Below are 21,671 nucleotides of genomic sequence, written 5' to 3' on the forward strand. Positions count from 1 at the left end.
AGTTCCACCTTCTCTTTACAACTTGCAGGTCTTGTTTGGAAAATGTTGTGCCACATGGAGGCCTTTGGATCCCTTTTCTGAAGTGTTAGGTTGTCTAGGTTAGCTAATATCTAATTTTTTTTCCCTTAGGGAGAACAAGTTTTTCAGTGACTCTGTGCATTAAAATTATTTTGAAACATTTAGAACTCCAATGGGTATTTCATCTTATACAATAGACCACTGCAGAGTCAAACATTTCTTTCTTGAATGTAAACAAAAAGTTCATAATGAAATCAGTGAAAGTGATGCTTGTGTATCAAAAACCAGAATTTGGCTCCTGTGTACTGCTTCAGTTGATGAAATACAGTTTAAAATCTAGACATGTAATAACCCTAAAGGCCTGCATTTTGCACCCGTAATGCAAAATGACAAATCACAGTAAAAAAGAAGAAACTTTTTTGCTTAATTACTGCACAGCTTTGTAAGTGTGAATGTTCCTGCACTAGCATAGAGGCTTCCTGTTCATTTGTTATCGTTCCTTCCATGAGACTGATTCCCTAATTGTCTTGAGTGCAGAGAAGGACTTGTTTGCCTTCTCTAATCACAAAAGAAAAAGCAAAGAATTATATATAACTAGAATGCATTTAAAAATCTCTTAATGCAGTTGGTACAGCATGTGCATTTCTAGCTAATTCTTCCATTAAAAACACAGTGTTGCCACATCACGTTATTGTCAAATCATATTGTTTGTACAGCTTTTGCTTTTGGACGGGCAACCAAAATGTCTCACCGTACAATGGCAATTCTCTAGATGTCAGCTCAACTGCAAGAAAGCTCCTAGACTGTCACCAACTACACACTGATTTTCTACTGAGTTACACTTTTAAGGGACTCTCAAGTATATAGAAATTCCCCCATTTTAAGCAGTTTTTGGACCACTCGATTTTCAGATGACACCTAAATTAAATGAAATACAACTCATAGTGGAAAAAACTGACTTGAAAATTTTGGAATTGACACTCAAGACTGCTCAGAACACTTATTTTAAGAGTTGGAGACTTAAATATATGTTTGGCAGCTGTACTGCCGAGATCCTGGAAGACTTAGTCCTCTTCTAGTCCTACTCACAGTTACCTCAAATGTATTCACTATTTCCATGCTTTGAAGCTGTTTTTAAAGCTTGCTGTACTGATCAAGAAAGTCATGACGATATCTGATAGGCAATGGTTGAAGTATAATTTAGTTAATTGTATAATTAACTGTATAATTTAGTTAAGTTGTATATACAATATAATTGTATAGTTAACTGTATAGTTTAGTTAAGAATTCTTCTACAAGGACAAGGGAGAGGTCAAGAATAAGCCCTTTTTGGATTCTCCACTATTTTCCCTTCAAGTTACTCTTAGAACAAGTAAGTAACAATGTACTTATTAAGTACTTGCAAGCTTAAAACTTTATCTCATTTCACATTCATACAAACCAACTTGTGACTGTTTCTTCCCAGACAATACCTTCAAGTAAGACAACCTACTTTGCTTATTAGACTCTTCAGCAATTTTTAGTTTGTTGCCCTGTGCAGTCATACAGAATTCAGTACCCTATTTAACATAGCATGCATTTTACTCATTGTTTTGTAGTTTATTTTTTCCAGGGAAGTTTTATTAATTACTATACTGCTGTGCAGAGCAACTGCATGTGCAACAAATTAGGTTTACTGTGAGCATAGATAAGGAAAACATATTCAAGAACTCAAATCCAATTCATTAAGAAAGAGTCAGTTATAAAAAATAGGGAAGAAGTTAAAAAAATATTCAAGTATCAACATGTACAACGGGAAGATATCTGCATAAAACTTACTAATTTTTTTTTTTTTTGAAAGAGTAGTGATTAGTTGATAAAAAGTGTTGCAATATTAGTTCCTAATTTCTCTCCTTTTAAGCAACCTACTAAACAAGTGACATCGGGAACCAAAACCATCTGCAGAAACCATAGCCATCACCACACTTCTGTCTCTCAGAGACAAGCTGGTTTTACTCTTCACTGTCAAACTGAATTTTACTTGCAGTATCATCCCTTCCTCCTTCACCCTAAAGTAGTCAGTACTACCTATTATTACAAGTGATAGGCATTTTTCTGTGTGGGTCCACATGGCAGCAAAGAAAAACACTCATAAAATAGTACTCTGTGACCACCAATGAAATACCAATATTAAGCACAGAATGATATCAGAGAAATAGCAAACATTTCATCCTTGCTGAAGGAACTACCCAACATCACTCTGTGGGATTTCCATTAATAAAGAAACTTGTTACATTCAAGGTTCAGATATGAATAAAGCAGAATGTTTATTTTCTGCTCTTATCCCTTTCTAAAGGGCAGAAGAGGTGACTTCTGCAAGCCTTTTGTGTGTCACAATACATGTAGAATTGCCAGTTCCCTATATTTCAAAAGTCTTATTCAAAAAGCCATTGTTTCCCAAATCAGTAGGTGATTTTACAGTATTTAATTACAAAAATGCATATAAAGGATAATAATCACACTACGGGTAGGCCACCAAACAACAAAGGATCTGTGCAGTTTTATACAGAGGGAAATTCACCTTGTGCTTTAGGTACTATCATTGATTTCAGAAGTATTTCTGCAAATCTGAGAGTTTAAAAAGCCCTGAACCTATCTTGAAAATCAGAAAGCTATGTAACTGCTTTTGGAAGTAAAGTGCAGTGACACTGAACATATGATCTCTCAATCTAGATCTCATCTTTGTTGATTGAACTGCAAGACGGAAATCACTGAAGGACTGATTTCTCCTCCATTCTTGATCTAACCACTAGATGGAACAGAAAGATGCACTGGATTATTGTGGGCGGCACTCAGCACCTCAAACTACAGGTTCAGAACTGTCAGCTGACTTTGTTCTTTTCTCCAGATGGTATTTCCCATAGCACATATTATTCATGTCTTACAAACAAACACACATTTGCTTTAATTGCTTTGGTCTTGCTTGGGTAATTTGTTTTTTTCAAACGCCATGTCTTAATGAAAAATGGAGGTTAAATTTTGAGTTTTGGACGTAAGCTTTTGCCCGTTTCCAATTCCTGATCCCACTGAATTGCAATTCAGTATGTATGCAGGTACAAGATCTTACCGTGTTATTTGCACCACAACATATTGGAAAATTCAAGATCAGCCTATACAGCATCACTGCATAGGGGAGCATGGAACTAGATGTACAGGCAAGTGCAGGGTAAATATAATTTTTTGTTGATTTATTTCTACAGTTTTAATAGGTGTTCTTAGGTGTATGAATTTTAATTTTAAATGTAAACTTTTAGAATGGTATAATTGACTAGAATATGGCGGAATTAGTACTGTTAGCAGTGATTTATCTCATGTCACCAAGAGAAAAATAGTAAAAATTAACATTACACAGTAGAAAATTCCTATTAGTTAAAGCTTAGTGATGTAGCAAACTATTCCCATTACTAAATAAAACAGGAGGTGCTATATATATATTGAATATATCTTATAAGAAATGGTGAGCAATTAAAAATTGACAAGACTGCTCTAATACAATGATAATGACTATCAAGGGTAATAATCAACCAGATAATAAGGAACTGAAGTAATAGATCAATTAAACCCATGAGAAAATTTGTGCACTCTTTGTCACAGTGGTGGTTCCAAGAGAGGATATTCTACAGAGAACAGCCTTCCATGGGCAGGGAACGAACAAGACTTTTAAAAACTTTTGACTCAGAAATTCAAAGATAAGAAAAAAATAGAGAAATCAAGTGGTTAATTAGGTAAAGAAAAGTAGGATTATTTTGTAGGAAGTACAAAATTTACTTTTGATGAACTTGGATTCAAAAGTCATTTTTATTAAAAAAAAAAAAAAAAAAAAGGGGGGCTCTTTTTTTTACCCCCTCTTAGTGTCTCTGTTTACTCTCTGCGGGCCTTCACCTCCCTCCTTACTCATAGACAGTGTGTTGAATAGCAGTTCAGCCAGCTAAAGTTTTACAAAATTTATCATTAACACAGGGAAAAAAAAAAAAAAAAAAAAAAAAAGGTGGGCTCTTTTTTTTACCCCCTCTTAGCAAGTATTAAATTTTCTCAGAAAGCCCAAGACATGTTTGGACTAAAAGGAACATTTAAATCCTTGGTACCTTCACTAAAGAAGCCTACACCTAAATGCCAGCACTTGCTGTTAAGTAGCTGAACCAAACAGATCTAGTAGTGTTTTATTTATTTTGTGTATTGCAAGCGTATAGGCTGCAGTTTATCACAATGACGGCTAAATCTATCATCCTCTACCTGGAGCTATAATAGGAGTGCTCTCAAATCAACAAGTCTTTCCTTCAGAGTAACTGAACTGTAAATTGTCCTTGACCAGTCAGACAAACAAAAACAACCTTCCCTGTTAATCTGCTGAAGACAAACAGTTCACTGTCTTTCATCCTCAGAAGAAGGATGTCAGTGGCAATGTTGTTTTATATGTCACATCCTTCACACAATGCTATTCTGCTTTCAGGTTCAAAAGCTTAGTGAGATATTAAGAAAAAGATGCAATCCGACCTCTACAGAAGTAAATACTCATTTTGTTTCTAGGAACATGGATTGCTTTTTTTATGAAATTGAAGTTTCCTAGATCATCAGAATATATTAGGTAAATACAAGTTTCTTCTACTAGGTACCAAGAACTTCCAATAACATGGTCATGACAACTTAATCTTGTATCAAGCACAGGGAAATTTTTATTCCAGTGGAGGATCAAGAATCAATTTCATAAAATACAGTTACAGAATTATCTGGGGTGATATGTATAGTTCATTGTTGTAACTTTACAGATCAGATAGATGTCATGATGTTTCTGGAAATATTTTTTTTAAGGTTATTTCATGTGTTCCTTGCAGCAACTGAGAACAGATATTTTATAGCTCCTCATCACTTTCTGTAACTGATTTTTTAAGGTATCTTACCAAAAAGCATTCCTGAAAGGCTCCATTAAAGAAATGCTGACGCATTATGTTACAGTATGTTACAGTATCTTGGGTTCTATCAGTCACATTTCATTACTTTTACATAACATGGCTCTATTGATGCAACCTGATGTGACATGTCACACTGCAGCGTCAGCGACAAACTTTGACTAAAAAGTTTTTATCCTCAAAATCACTATGTCTAGATGAAACACACAAGAAATCACTATAGATATTCCTTCATTTACCACCACAAATAAATAATTTAAATTAAGACTTTACCACCATGCCTGTATATTGGTACTGATTAATTCCCTGCCATATTTGTGCATACTATGTGCAGTCAAAATAGGTAGCAGTTAGAGTATTTTACGACTGGCACATCTTTATTCAGAACATCCAGAGGTGCCTGGGTCAACAGCTTCCTATTTATTCAAATTTATATTGACTAGCTTCAGAAGGCAAAGCTGACAAAATGATTAATTAGACTTTATAACTCATTGGCAGCCTGCAGTTTAATAGAATTAGTAGAGCTTAAGTTCATCTTTAAATACCATGACGGTTTTAATTTTAAAAATGTCAAATTACATTTTTCAGTCAGTGCAAAATACAAGATGACTTTTTCCAAATTTACAGAAAAGCAAAAAAAACCTAAATAGGCACAACGTTTAATATAGGATTTTTATAACAATTAAAATGTTTAAGAGAACTGATTCACTTTTTTGGTTTTTTGGTTGCTATTTTGTTTTGCTTTTTTTTAAAAAAACAGCTAATATAGACAAACAAGTTTTCCACTGTCTTTCAATTTTAGTAGGGGATGTTACCTTTTTGTAAAACATACACATTAACCAGAGAGAAATATTATATTAATCTTATTCAACATTTCTAACTGTTAATTTTAGACTAAGCTGCATTAGTCTCAAATATCTGTAAGGAATGAAGTTTGGCAAAGGTGGAGAGCTCTAACAAGAAACGGCCTTAGAGCACAAATCCCATAATGCTAGTAACACTTCTCTTTATATTATTCTTTCAGGTCTTATCTAGCTCATTAATTTTGAAATTATAGTAATTACAGGAAATATAAAATTAAAATTATACTTTGCCCCCAGCCACTGAAAACACATATTGTTAATTAACCATTAACTTTTTAAAAATGCACTCATTCAACTGAAAAAGCCCACTATATTCAAAAGGTTTGTATGTATCTAATGCCCAGACCTTCGACTAAGGATGTCTTTAAGATGAGAAAATAGTGAGGTAATGGAAAATCAGCCAATGTGTTTAGATGTCTGAGGAGAAACAGCCCTTTGAAAGTTTGGCTATATGTGTAAATATTTGAATAGGAGCTGTCTATTGAGCTGCTTCAGATTTTACTACCAGAAGTCCAATAAAATGAATCTTCATGTGATTTTAGCAACAAAGCTTGATTCCTTCGATACCAAGTGCACTTCTGTAGTCATTGTACCTCTTCTCACACCCTGTCAGGTGAGCACTCCATTTATTTTTATTGTCTAAATTGGTACAAACTGTTCAGTGTAACTGAAACTGTGGCTGAACGTTCAGCTGGTGATGCAGTTGTTCATTCTTTCTGTAAGCCTCTCTAACATCACACCAGGCTTGCTTTCTCTTCAGGGGAATGGCTTTCTTTTACATCCTGACCTTCAGGTATTCCTTCAAGAGGGAACATTTCAAGATATAATGATGTACAACTCATGCAAACAATAAAACTTGTCATAGATACCTTGGTGCTTATGTTTGTGCATTTCCGGAAGAGCTACAATAATATCCAAAAGTCACCTACAGACTTTTATATAACTTTATGGATACAAATATGGATACAAATACAGCCGATCATCCAACCTTCACGCTGGTTCTAAACCTAAGTATTGAATTTGCTTGACTTTTTTTCTTCCTTATCTATTTCCTTTTCTCTGTTTATTTTTGGCTCATGAATGCAGCTTGGCTAAGGAACAGGCATATATGCGTCAAAGCCAGAAATTGTTTCTAGTTCACCTGCTTTCCTAGAGCATGTGCGATTATGCTTGCATGTATGACCAACTTGCATATTCAAGTTATGTTAAAACTGTCTAGAATGCATGAATAATAACTTAGTTTGCAAGTGATTTTTTTTTCTTTCTACTAGAAACTAAGCCAGAGTGAGTACAAAAGAAGCCACTGTCATTTAAAGTGGAAAACAAGTGAATATGTTTTAGGAGGCGAGAGATTGACGTGAATAGACGTCATCAGTCTCCCCAGAACTAAAACTGGTCATATATTCAAAGCACAGTATTTAAAATCAGCTGGGCTTTCAATACACCTTCTACAGAGTGGAACATACATGCAAAGGTAATGAGATATCAATGATGTAGTCTCTTCAACTAGGAACACTCAGAGACTACTTTAGTTAAATGTTAATGACATGTTATCATTCTATGATGTATCTTAAAAGAAATAATCAGAAGAAAAAGATCTGAAAATTCAAGATGATCCAGTATCTAGAACTGGAAGAAAAGGACTTCTCTGTTTCTCATAGTAACTCACCAGCGAGTAGGCCGAAGGCGCACAAGAAGTTGGGAGGGGACACAGCTGGGACAGCTGATCCCAACTGACCAAAGGGATATTCCATACCATAGGATGTCATGCTCAGCATATATAGCTGGGGGAAGGAGGAGGAAGGGGGGCAGCAGGAGGGACGATACTGGGCATTTGTCAGTTATTGAGTTAAGGGCATTTGTCTTCCCAAGTAACCATTACATGTGACGAAGCCTGGCTTTCCTGGAGATGGTTGACCACCTTGCCTGCTGATGGGGAGTAGTGAATGAATTCCTTATCTTGCTTTGCTTGCACACGCTGCTCTTGCATTACCTATTAAACTCCATTTATCTCAACCCGCACATTTCCTCACCTTTACCCTTTCAATTTGCTCTCCCATCCCACCGTGGTGGGAGTGAACAAACGGCTGCGTGGTTTTCAGCTGCCTGCTGAGATTACAACACAGCACACTAGAAAACCCACTATGGTCTCCCCTAATGAGTGGGGTGACGTTACATCCCTGGTGAAGACGAAAAGTTTGGTTTCAATGGGATGCAGTGGAGGACATGGAAGAAATGCCTAAGGCAAGCTGTAAGTGCCAGAGGAACTTAACACAGTGATGCCAAAAACCCACATCAGATAGCAAAGTGAAACTGTACAGAAATATCTCCAAACGGGAAAAGGGAGCATCAAGATGCCCACACTCTACTATTTTTCATATGATTAAGACGTCATCAAAGCCAGGTTAAGCCATCCAACTCCAGAGATTGAATGGAAGGAAGAGATGGCAAACTGCAAGAACCATCAGCTCATTCTAATGTGACAAAATATGGTAGGGGAAAAAAAGGAGAAGTGAAAAGAAAACTGGAGTTAATGTTATTCAAAACAGAACACTCGAAGGCATATAACAGACCTATGTTGATACACTGACAGAAACAAAACTGAAAACCTACAGAGCTGAAGTTTCAGGGTTTTATATCAGAGACAAGGCATTTTCTGCAACATCGACAGACTTCCCACCTCATTTCAGGAACTGGGAAGCATATTCTGCATAGACAGAATGGAAGTAGAAAAGTGTTTGTGATGGCAGGGGAATAGAAAATGGCCAGGGTACTTATGTAGCCTTCTGCCTATCTATGGATTCTCAATAACCAATAGTGACACATGTAAGGAAACCAGATCCCTATGAGACTAAATAAAATATAGCAAAAATTTGCAGGTTGGGTTTTGATCATAAACCTAGTAAGTCAAGAGGGAGCTGGGAAATAAAGAAGCATAGGCAAGCTTTGCCTCTAAGCAGTGAAGTATTTGTGTATATATTTTATAGAAAATGCCAATAGACAGGTCTGATGGTTTTTCAGGAAGAGGTAATTTTCCACTTAAGTGCATATGCATATTAACTTGTGTAGTACTGTGCAAATGAAGAAGGCAATCTATAAGAAACTTAAAGTAAGCATACTGAATGAGATTCAAAAGAGCCAATTCAGCATATATGGTATACATGACTGATCATAGAACGATAATGAATAACAATATCCCTTTGATGTTAATTAGTTGCACTTGATAAGGCAGTGCTAAGTGGGTTTACAACAGTCAAGTAAGAAAAATCAAAAACTCAATAAAGCTTTCAGAACGCTAAAAACAATAAGGATTTTTAAAAAAAGAAAACCACAAAACATTACCAAGAAGACCCTAATTCATTGGATTATCTAAACTACATGAGAAACAACTTAAACAAAAAGGTAGAAACAGAAATAATGAAGATAAAATTTTGACAGAAACGTCTATGCCTTTAAAACAAACCAACCAAGCAAAAAACAAACGCAACTAAAAAAATCACAAACATCACAACACAATCTGCAGGGCAGCAAAGAACAAATTTGTTGGCACTAAATCCAAACGATGGAGTGAACACTAAATGAAACACAAACTTATCTAAATTTTAAGAAAATATATAGATATAGATACTGATGACTGAGAGATTAGTAATAATAAAAAGGAGAATTATTTCTTGTCAAGAATCTTTCTTGGATCTCCTTTTCCCAGCTGAGCATACCTTTCATATGATGTAAGAAAAGAACCCCACAAATTATGTAAGGAGCGGCACTGGTTCCTCCCCTCTCCCTTGCAAATTCTTTTTCATTAAAGTATAAACTATTTAGTAGTTGTGAAAAGCTGCACAGCTGAACAGGAGGACTTAATTGTGCTTGTCAGGCACCTTTAATTGAGAATTACTTTTTCACATTTCTCAGAAATAGAAATTACTATCACATTTTGCTTGATATTTCATGGTATGGTAAAATAGAAGCACTATGCAAAATGGTTTTACAGTGACCCACAGGAAGTAGTTTGGAAACATGCTATTATTAGTGTCATGGTTAGTAAGGCTATTTAAAATTCTGCCTAGATGTCAAAAAAAAAAAGCTCAAAAAGTTGCAAATTAAGACTGCCAAGTTGATATGTAATGGTAGAATTTTTGTTGAAAAATCACTTTACTATGTATTTGTTTTTTCTTTTTATTTTAGGAAAAGCACTATGCAGTAGCACAAGCAAATGAGAAGTATTGCATATATCAATAAAATACAGATTCTTTAAGATTTTACTTTTTCAGTTTTGAATCAATATAGTCACATATAAAAATTTGTTAAGTATATTTTCTGAAAAAATAGTTGGCGGTAAGACTCTGCTTGATTGACTGTTTTGGTACTCCTAAAAATCTTGGGGTTTTTTATTGTGTGACAAATTACCCCTTTCTTTCCACCTACCCCAGGACTCTTGTAGCAGTAAGAACACAGACTGGATGATACCAAACTTGTCAGTAACATTGCAGTATGTTATTCTGTCCTTCCAATTCAAATTGAGACATTAGGCTTGTTGCACACTATTCACACTTTGCTCTGCAGATCGTACTATTAATTTACTTGAGTGCTTTTGATCATAGTCATTACTACGGTACTTGTGGGCTTCACAAATACTGCTTCCAATAATTTTTCAAAAACCCTGTTAGATAAGAGGTGTTGTTATTGCCATTACTAAATAATAATGTGAGATAAAAAGGACTGGGAGGAAAAATATCAGCTAATCTTGATTTTCTGGTTGGCATAAGAGTTCAAATTTTTCAGTAATTTGTACTACAGGGTGCTGTCTGTTCAGACACAGCTCTCATTTGCAAGTGCTGAAAAAACCCCTTACCTTAATATATGAAGCTGCACACTCAGAATGCACGGAAAACACAAGTAATTAATACCGTGAAAAAAGGTGAATAAATAACTGGCTGTAACCATATGTTAATTCTGACACTTTTAATGCCATTTCAGCCTCTACTTCAGTTACTTAATAATTTGAAATATCAAAAATTCATTTACATGTATGCATGTAAAGCATTCAAGCAACTAGAAATAATAATGGATATTACCTGACATTAAAAAAGCCAGTACATATTAAGCCTAAAAGTTTACATTTGGTTAATGGTACTGGTACTTAGCAAGTTGCTTTGGTCAATTTTCTGTTAAGGCAAGTTTCTGTACTTTTCTTGTTCTCTCTTCTCCATTTATTCACAAAACTTAGAATAGAGTTAATAAAATACATAGAAAAAAGCTACAAATGTAATATAAGCTTGTACAGATTTGAACTCGCAAAAGCTAAGGAAGTGCTAAAAGCTTCTTGTATAAAAGTCATACAGCACAGCATCCCAAAGCTGCCACAAAACATAAGTCTATTGAATTTGATGCCTTACGTTAATTGAGTGCACTACTATGTGTACCAGAAAGTCTAACTTTTACCCTGCTTAATAATAGGTAATAGTAAGGATAACCATTGTTAATAGGCATTTTGAGAAATGAAAGTGGTAATACAAAAAAAAAATGAGTATTACTATTTGTATCTTTTATAGTCCACACTGTACTTCCCCAAACCCTGACAGTGCATTAACAGATTTTCCCAGAGGATGCTCCCTGTCTAGCAACATACCATGCAATCAGTGAACTTACTCTCTGCTGTTGCATCTCCTTTGCTGTTTATGCGCAGTCATGGCCAGCCAGATATCAAAATGGTCAAAACTAAGTATTCCAGCTTCCATACAGGATTTAAAAATCCTGAATCCTTTTGAAATTCAGGATTTCATTCACACTTGAATGCATCTTCCTGAGGAAAGGCAAATTAGGGGACTCTGCTGACTTAACCCTAACATTTGTTGTTCTTGGAAAACATCTTGCTGCTGCAGCTTTTCTGCCTTGGCAATTCTACACAACTAAGTGTAAATAGTGTAGGAAGGGAAAAATATACACATGGAAAATTCAAAAGCGATGTAAACACAAAGGAATAAAAACATTCCATAAATATCCCAACAATTAGATCACCAAAATATTTCAGTGAAGGAGCTAAAAAAAACCCCAAAACCACAAACAAAACCCTACTACACCAAACTTTCAATCTTGATTTTATGGAAACCGTGTCTTAAATGTGTCTGATTTCATAAGTATATTAGGTTATAAAACAAGTTAAAGTGATCCTAAATATCAAGTAAAAATTAAGCTAGGATGAAAAAAACCCTCATGTTCCTACTGTGTTTAAATTTGATAGCTCGTAACTGCAGCGATTATGTTTGTAGCATTAGGTTGCTCAAAAATAGGAAAGCAATCTTATGCTTTTTCTATTAAAAAAAGGGAAAAGAAAAAAAGGGGATCATACTTTGATTTAGGTTCTTATCATCTGATAGCCTTAACTTCATTGCTATGTAAGAAGATGGAGAAAATGATTTATTGTTGACTGTCATTCTTTCTGGAGATGAATAATCTTCTTTCTCAGTATTAAAGTGGCTTTCAGGCAAATCAATCAACCATAGATCATGTCATAAGACTGTCTACTGATGTTAATAAAGCATTTGGTAATAAGGAGCTTTATGTGTTGTATTTATAGACACAGAAATACCATAATATCCTCTTTAAAAAGGGACAATCTTGCCTGTGATATTGTTTTAAAACAAAGTTTAGCACACATACATAGCCATAAGTTTCTTAATTCTCCAGCATGTACTGTATGTAAGAGAGCAACAGTTTACTAAAATGCTTTCTCAAATAAAGGGATCAAGTCGGGATGACAATAGTCAACTGAAGGTGCAGACTGTATGAGTAATGGACATTACATAAATTTAGGTATTTCACTTTGAAAATTAGCCTATCCTAATGTTCCTATATAACCAAAAAATTGCCTTTTAGTTTATAAGGGAAAAAGAGAGGGGTTAATGTGGAACAGCATTCACAGTTAAGCCATGCTTTAAAACTGCGTCTTTCTCCATTGTATATATCATAGTGTCACAACATAATGAAATGTCAGAGCTGAAGAACACACAACAATGCCTAGTCTAATTTCAGCATAAGTGTAGGGTAATTTTGAGGTCAGGTATTCACAGAAGTGGGCAATTTAAATTATCTATGAATTCTTTCAAGTTACTGAAAATTCATTACCTCCATATCTCCAATATTAAGGAAAAATGACATTTACTGCAGAATTTAAATATTTAGAGGAATGACTGAATAATGACTTATGGTCATCAAATTCAGTTTTGTAATTGAACAATGAAAGAATTAGAAGTACATCAAGAGGTTTCTGGGAAATAAAGAATTCACTTTCCAAACCCTAAAATTTTGACTTAAATTATTTGCATATATGTATCAAATGTTTAGCTCTGCAAGCTGATCTTTGTTGATCTTAACGGTTTGGACATGATATTCTACTATCATTTCTTGAATACAGATTGTCTACTAAGGAATAGCTGCAAGTAGTAAAGCAAATGATTCATCAGAACTATCTAAGCGGCTGTCATGATCACGTCTGTTTATATTTGCAGTGATACAGATACTGGATAGGGGCTTATAGATGTCCCATGAAAACAGACATTTTCATTTTTTAACATAGACTTTCCCTGTAAGAGTGAATGATCCAGAGCCAGAAAGACTGACACCACAAGGAAAGATGAATAAGGCACAGTTAAAGAAGTAATCACATTAGGAAACTCCTTGTAATAGTATAAAAAAATGAATTTTGAACCTCATGTGCTGGAAAATCAGGATTTAAAGGATTCAAAAAATAATTGCATGGACAGTGAAGTGTGCAAATAAAGTGATCTGAGCACCTGTGGGTTTTATGTTCATAAGGAAGCCATTTCATTGTTGGTAGTTCAAAGATTAAGAGACTGCAGTGAAACACACTTAATCTGGTGTGCTAGGGGGGTGAAGAGTTAAAGGCTTTAAATTTGCTTGTCTGAGGTAATTACTTGAATCCTTAGATATTACTGAATAAGCCTACAGATTTTGAGTAGGTCAGAACGCGAACTACTTTTAACAGCACCTAAGGTTTTAACTTCTGAATAAAGGAGCAGTTCCTACAGTATCTTTTTTCCTACCTGAAACAAAAAGGAAAACACCATTCAGCCCAATTTCTAAGGGTTCTTAGAATTGGTGATGTGAGTACATTATGCCAGCACAACCAGGTCTCCAAACATTTGAATTTAATTTTACTTTCATGTTTTGTTGCGCTGTTTTACCTTCTCTGCAAATCCTTGGATAAAAATTTCTTTGCAATTATCTCATCATAATTAATGCTTTATTTTTGTATTAATCATCACTATTATATTTTCTATTTTCATCCTAGAGATTGCAGCGGGAAAGGATTTAGTAGCCCCATATGCGTGAATTTGGGTTGAAGAAGCCAGTTAGATTAGTTATCTGGTTATATTGCTGAGTTATTTGCTATCCTGGTAGCACTGAATTAGATTGCTAAAGTACAACCTTTACAATCTGTCACTTTTCCAGATCTTTTAAGTGCTGTTGATATCATCCTAGAAATTTCAATCACTAGAGCAGGAATAGCTTTGGAAATTATTGATGTCTATAATAAGGTAATATGTCACAGCAACAATGTCATTTTTGTATGAAATCCAGCCTGTGTAGATATTAAATGAAATGAAATGGGAGATAAAGCAGTCAAAAAAGCTTTCCAAAATAATTCAGAAGTCATTGAGAAAAGAGAATTTGGTCAGTCAACAAACAAAAAAGCAAAGCCAAACAACTAATTCTGGCAGCTGAAGGTTGAAGAAGGGTAAGTTAATTTACAATACAAGTAATAATCTACTTCTGTGCCCAGTTACCAAACCCCACACAAATGGCAATAAATTCATGCCCAAGAACCAGAGGCTATTTCTTCCTACGTACTGTAAGGCAGACTAATTACACCTACATGCTAGAATGCTTTTTCTTATATCTAAGTCCCTTTCATATTCCTTTCCTACAATTAGCATTCTCATCCAAGACTGCTTTAATGTAACCTTTTTAGATTTAGAGTTCGATAATACTTCCCAGCTTGCAATTACTGGAGTTTAAACCATCTATTAAGTCATACTTCTATATTTTTTCAACTAAAGTAAAATATCAATGTCATTAAAGAAAGCATATATTGCAAATATTAATGTAATTAAAGAAAGCATACACTGCAAACTACATGGTATTAATACTGAATTTACCTGAATTCAAGCTACTGAAAACCCAGTAAATAAAAAAAGGCTGCCCAAAGCACTGTCAACGTAATAGTTAGGGGAAAGAAGTCATCACTAAAATATAAGTCATAGCTGATCTTTCTCACTGAATGTCGTACTTCAATTATAAAACGTATTTCCCAGCCTTATACTGGCAAATGCTCTCCAGTCAGAAAGAGTATTCTTACGATACTATGATCAAGAATCCTAATTCCTTTACTTATGTGAATAGTTACTTAAGCTGGGGAGAAAATCCTAAAGGCAGTGAAACAATATGCAAACACTGTAATTGTTGAAATAAAATTCAACAATGTACTCTAAGTCAGTAGATATTTACCTCCAGTAACAAATTATACACGAAGTATGATATCTATAAATTCTATTTTTATGTATACACAGTATGAGGCATCTTTATATGTATATATACGTTGTACAACAAACAGTAGAAAGCAGATTCACAAAAGTGTAGCTAAATCTTGTATACCAAGCGAAATATAAAGTTTTCAGTAACATAATAACACTGGATGATCCGTAACGTGTAGAGTCACGTGATGTAGAGTCACATTTCTGCAGAATGTGTCAATGACTTGTTTATTTCAATAGTAACATATACCTATAGAAAACAAAAATAGAAACTGCACCGATATCCATACACTTCTTTCCCTTTCCATTCTCATTTAGTATTATTATTTGCCTTTATAAAATAATTAAAAGTGGGACATTAAGCTCAGCTACAGGCATCTTGGGTAACATAGCTGTAATAGCCAGAAAACTTGAACATCACTATCTAAATATATAGTCCCAAAATAATCCTCTGACACTTCATGAAAATCAATATGCATAGAAACACACAGGGACTTAAATTTAGGTGCAATGTAGATTTTTGGAAGAGACTGTTGATATAATTTTTCAATGTCTCCCTTTCTGTATGCCCACCTTGAGATATCTTAATTGGGCTTGGTTTCCTGGAAACCCTGAATTGCTGAGCACCCATCACTGAAGGCTACTGTCCTTCCTGGTTTTGGTGGCACACAGATGCGATGAAAGCACCACATCCCTACCTAAAAGGGACACGCTACTTCAGTCTTTAGCAGACTGGGTCATAGTCAGAGCACGATCCTCTTCACTGTCCAAGGAATAGTGTATTTAAGGAAGAGAGACAGCATTTAGAACCAATACCATCAACAGAAATGCGCTATGTAAAAAGCTTTATTTTATTTTATTTTTGAAATCGTATACTGGGAGTTGACAACTATTCATGCCAATGAATCACTTTCAATGCCCTTAAACCAGCACCAAAGACTTTTCATAATGGAAATCTAATAAACATTGGACACCATCAGATATGGCTTCTTTTCTCCCTATACCACAATCATGGCAGGCATTTCTTACCTGTGAGTTTGCAGAGTGCTGCTTGCCTATCTGCAAAGAAGCTGAAGATACCTGTCTCCCCTTTGCCTATCTTGTGTAAGTGCCCTTACACATTCTGCTGAAGCCAACAGCAACGGGCACTAAGCTGCTGTGATTTGTGTGGACTACTTGGGAGACTTCTGAACTTCATAATGCAGACAAGACTTAATAAGGCACGATGGCTCTGTCTTCAGGAAATGAGAGGCTTTGCCTTGAGGTAGGACAATGCTTGCTTTCTGTCCAGGGACAGGACCAGTAGCAGTTCCTGGACAGCAGTCTCTGCTGGAGAATATGATCTACTGCCAGTTCACCATGCATTCACTGCTCGGGAAAACCCTCACCATTATTTCAGCATGTGTCTTTATCACTCTGAAAATACAGTTTGCCTTTCAAGATGGGAATGGAAGCTGATGACAGTGCTGATCTATATTTAAACCTGAAGCATTCTCCCACACCTTTTGCAGTGGAAGCACAAGTCAGTGCAAACCCGACAAGACACGGCAGTATAACAGAGCCTGGGGTGCCCACACCAGCAAACTCTCAGTCAAAACCTTTCAAAATACCTGACATGCACAATTTCATATACACAAGAGCAGGAAAGAGAGATCTATTAGTAAAAGTGGAAAAATCCTTATGACTTCTAAAATCTGGAGATGGAGATTATGGTACCACCTTTTTAGAAATCTGTATATTTTTTAACAGGAGCTCAAGCCTTAAAAAGAAAAGAAAATAAATGGAAAAAGGAAAATAAAAGGGAAAAAAAAAAGGAAAACTTGAAAATATTTTACCACCCTCTAGTGGCAGAATGTGAGATGGACAAGAACAGAAAAAGATTTAAAGTGTGTACATCTATTTTCTTCAGCAATCGACAAGAAATTTTCAAAAATATGTTATTTTCTATCATGCTGAAACATACTAGGTATTATAAGACACAATATGAAGAGAAAAATCACTGATTTTAGTATAAAACACAATAGGAAGACAAAACTCACTGATTTAATTTTTACAGCCACTAGCGTAGAATGCTTCTTACCATGAATTTGAACTTCTTAAGAAAATTTTTTTGAGATATCATTGAACAATGGGGTATTGAAGATATTTTGAATTTTTCATTCAGTATTAATCAGTGACACTAACACAAATTTTTAAACTCCATTTTATAAAAATCATGTTCAGCTAAGTATATCGTATTTTAGGAGCAACACAATGTTCAAGTTAATTTTTTATCAGCTTTACATATTCTACTGATTTCAAAACTCGCTAAAATATTTCAGATCTTAGAAATTTAAAATATGTTTAAGAGTAAAAAATAAAATACATATAAATAACATGTCAAAACACAGAACAAATATATAAGCATACATAACCTCACTGAATGTCTGCAAATCTTTCTGTCCCATCCCTAGTTTAGGTAATGGATTCCTAGCAAGTCTGCTAGGCTATCAACTTTTAGCGTGATCTTGAGATATTTAATCAGTTGTTAGAGTGGTTGGTTGGTTTTTTTCCTAACTTTTTTTTTTTTTAAATATGTAGATAGATGGGAGCCTCAAAGACATAATCTGATTTAACTTGAAAGGCTGGAAACACTGGACTACACTGATGTAAATTAACTGACCCAGCACACCCGCCATCAAAGCATCTCCATGTGCGCCAACATTGCATCCTCATGCCAATGCTCAGTCAGAAGGTTCCAGGGAAAGATTTTTCAAAGTGTTAATAACTGAAATGCATGCTGATCTTAGCAAATACTTCCCATAAATCACTGATACCACACAATTTTTAGCCGACCTTTAATTATTTTTAACATGGCCCCTCTAACAATTAAAATTTATCCATGCTAATTCTTCATCAGAGCTATGTCACTGCTAGGGTGACATAGCCATGGAGTTAGCAAATTTGCATCAGACTGTTTTGGATCTTCTATGAAAATTAGAGATCTCTTCAAATGCCTTTTCAAGTAGAAGTAAAATAAAACAATGTATTATGCCCCTCCCAGCATCCCTAAATGCACCAACTCTTCACTAGAATAGCAGACACTGAAATACTGAGGAACATGGGGAAAACACCCAGCAGTACAGATCTCTGAAGACATACTATAGTGTGCTGCACAAACATCTGTGCAGCTCTGCTGGAAAGCAACCTAAATCCTAAAAACTTGACTTCTGCAGAACCAGGTCAGGTGTCTGAAAAATAACAGACGAAGCCCATGAAGCTTTGCAGAGTGCTAAGCAGTACAGTACAGACGGAATGGTCTTTGTGGTGCTATTGCAGCTTAGTTTATGGTCCAAGAGAAAACATCTGGCTAGAACTGGAGCTGCCTTCGTGCTACTGGTGTCCAGAAATACACACAACACACAGACATTTGAGATAGCCTTGCATAAAACCTATTTTTCCTGCAGAGTATATTAATTTCTCATTCAGCTGTGCAAAAACATCAATATCATTTTCAACTCAGGCTGTGAAATGGCCAAGAAAACAAGCCTTCACTTCTCTGGGAAAGACCGCACTTCCTTTCCTCAAAATGCTCCGATGCCCCTGCTTCGAGGGATATTCCACTATCGCTCTCCTTCTGTTGAGACATATGACTACAAACCTGCTCTTCTCACAAGCAGATAAATGTTTCCTCTCAATCACAGTAAACTATGTCTGTCAGCTGCTCATTTCCTCATGGTAGTTCACTATATACTTTGTATTGAATTGCATTTTTGCATGAAATTTTCTTGCCTTATTTTTAATGGGGAAAAACCCAAACAAAACAAACCACTGAATAACCCAAGGAAAACTATTTGATTACTACGCTCTTGTTTCCATTAGCAGTTGCATTTTACAAATAGCTGAGTAACTATACTGGGGAGCACATCAGCTATCAGGACATACCTGTAAAGAGTTGACAAAGTCAGATCTTCTGAGTTTGAACTCCCTCTGAAGCTCTCTGGACTTGGCCGCTCTGCAAAACAAAGGAAAAATTCTCATTTTGCATCTCTGTTACACTCTGCTCTTCCTCCAATCACTCCTGCACTTCTGTGCCCGGGCCACTGCTCCCTCACAAGTAGCCTACTGTCATTCCTGACCATCACATTTCCTCACTTACAAACTGTTCACAACTGATTCACTTCATCATCATTTTTGTCGCCTACAGTATTACCATCACTGTTGTTTCTGCTTCAACTCTATCATTGCAGAAATCTTCTATTTTTATGTCATACTTCCTTACCTTGTTATTGTGCTCCCACCCTCCCTTTTTGGATATTTCTGCCTTTTAACAGAAAATTTTCTTTTAAGGAAATTCAAGTAGATATAATATACTCCTTGGCAAAAAGATACTGAGGAACTCTGAGTGTGTGTACCTTCAAACAGTTTCCAATACAACTACAGAATACTGTACTAATTACCTACCTTGCAGCCAGTAATTACTCCCAGTCTTTAGTTTACTTAAGTCCTTAAAAACTTCCCATTGTTCATATTACATGCAGTGTTAACAGAAAGTTGCCTTTTCAAGCAGTTTCTGAACCAATTTTACCTATGAATTGGTCTTAACTTTTCAATTGAAATTTACTTCTTGGGGGATTCCACCCCGTGTGAAATATTAACCACTGAGTTGCAATTGCTAAAGCTCCTTTATCAAATCCCATGCATTACTGTAATCCAATAATATCACACACAATATTCTACTGCAAGGAAATTACTGTACGTTTGCAGATACTTCTTTTCCAACTCCAGCTACTTGTAAAATGTGGCTACTAACAGAATTGAGAGACCACAGTAATCTTTGGATGTCAGAAATAATTGATCCTTAGTAACTTTATTCCTATTGTAGTCTACACAAAAGATATAACTTTGATTCTGTACAAACAATTTTTCTGCCACATTTTTTGCTCAATCAATTTGTCCTTTTGGAAATGACAACTATCAATTCCACCTGGATAATAAAGATGTGATTGAGGAAAACAAAAATGTCACTACTTTAAATTACAAGAACAGATGATAAACATCAACTCATTATAGATTACTTAAAGCTGGAGTCTAAAGTTACTATGAATTACTTTCTAAATCTAAATGCCAATATTATACTTAGGTTTATTGATTTAGACATATAAACCCATTTACTTTTCTGTGTCAGAGCTTGCTTCTCTTTTGTAAGCAACTGGTTACTAAGGCAAGTATAAGTGGTTTTGGATAATAGAAAGTTTGCCTTAAGTGTCCAGCTTCATTAGTAGGTGACAAAAGCCTGTTTTTTTTCATTTTTTGTGGCATACAATGCACATGGCACTTCAATGCATACCAGACCATTTTATATTTTACGTAATGCTTGAGTCTAAAATTAGATGCTGAAATTCAAATTCAAAACAGCGCTTTGACATAAACAAATAGTAAAGGGACTTAAGAATATGCTTGAAACTAAACAAGTTCATCATTGTATTGGGGCTTCAGAAAGGCCCTCTCTAAATTCAGTTAATTGGACAAGAGTCATTACATCAAAGACAAACCCACACAATAGAGTTCACATTTCTTAGTCAGCCTTTCCCATTCCTTATGTAATTACCCGTTTTACAAAATCTATCGAGAATCATAAGTCTCTAGAAAGACAGTGTCCAACCTACCCCCTTCCACTGATCCCCAATGCCTCTGCTACATGATCCTGGCTACAGAAACGACAATGGTAAAGGGTCTAACAATTCCCTTTTAAAATTTCAGAGATTTTTTTCAGAAGCCCAAAGAAACTATATTACTCTTCTGAAACCCTACAGGCAAAACTTGCCACTAAAAAGCAACATTACCAAAATCTTAAATAATAAGAACTTTAGCAGCAGGTAAAAGGATGAGAAAAAAAAACTGAAAAAACCCAACAATTAATTAATACCTCTTAAGTAAGAGTTATCCTCACCAACAGAGCTCTCCGTACCCAACCCTGGCCTCAGCGCTGACTCCAGTCATGCCCCTCAGCTGAGGGGCTGCTCTGAGCTGCCCCAACACCTGGCAGAGCTGAAGGAGCAACGTGCACACAGGTGATGGCGGGGTTACAAATAACGCCCTTCACAGCTGCGGGGAGGAAGCTTGAGGAGCCTTTATCAGGGTGATATTCGGCGCAGGTGTTGGACTCGGGTTGGAACTGCAGGGGCTGCCCCCGTGAGGGGAGGGCGGGGCTGCCCCCGTGAGGGAAGGGTGGGGTTGCTCTCGTGAGGGGAGGGGAGGGCAGGGCTGGGCTGTCCGCGAGGGAAGGGCGGGGTTGCCCTCGTGAGGGA

General features: G+C 35.8%; 1 long non-coding RNA gene across 1 annotated transcript in view; it reads right to left on the reverse strand.

Moving 5' to 3' along the window:
* Window positions 1–21,671, reverse strand: part of LOC106895637 — a 190,344-nt gene that overhangs the window by 101,934 nt on the left and 66,739 nt on the right. Inside the window, exon 2 of the long non-coding RNA XR_001413471.1 lies at window positions 19,306–19,375. This is a non-coding gene — a long non-coding RNA (uncharacterized LOC106895637). The remainder of the gene's footprint in view (window positions 1–19,305; window positions 19,376–21,671) is intronic.

The sequence above is a fragment of the Calidris pugnax genome, unplaced genomic scaffold (assembly GCF_001431845.1).
Source record: "Calidris pugnax isolate Ruff unplaced genomic scaffold, ASM143184v1 scaffold38, whole genome shotgun sequence".
Classification (NCBI taxonomy): domain Eukaryota; kingdom Metazoa; phylum Chordata; class Aves; order Charadriiformes; family Scolopacidae; genus Calidris; species Calidris pugnax.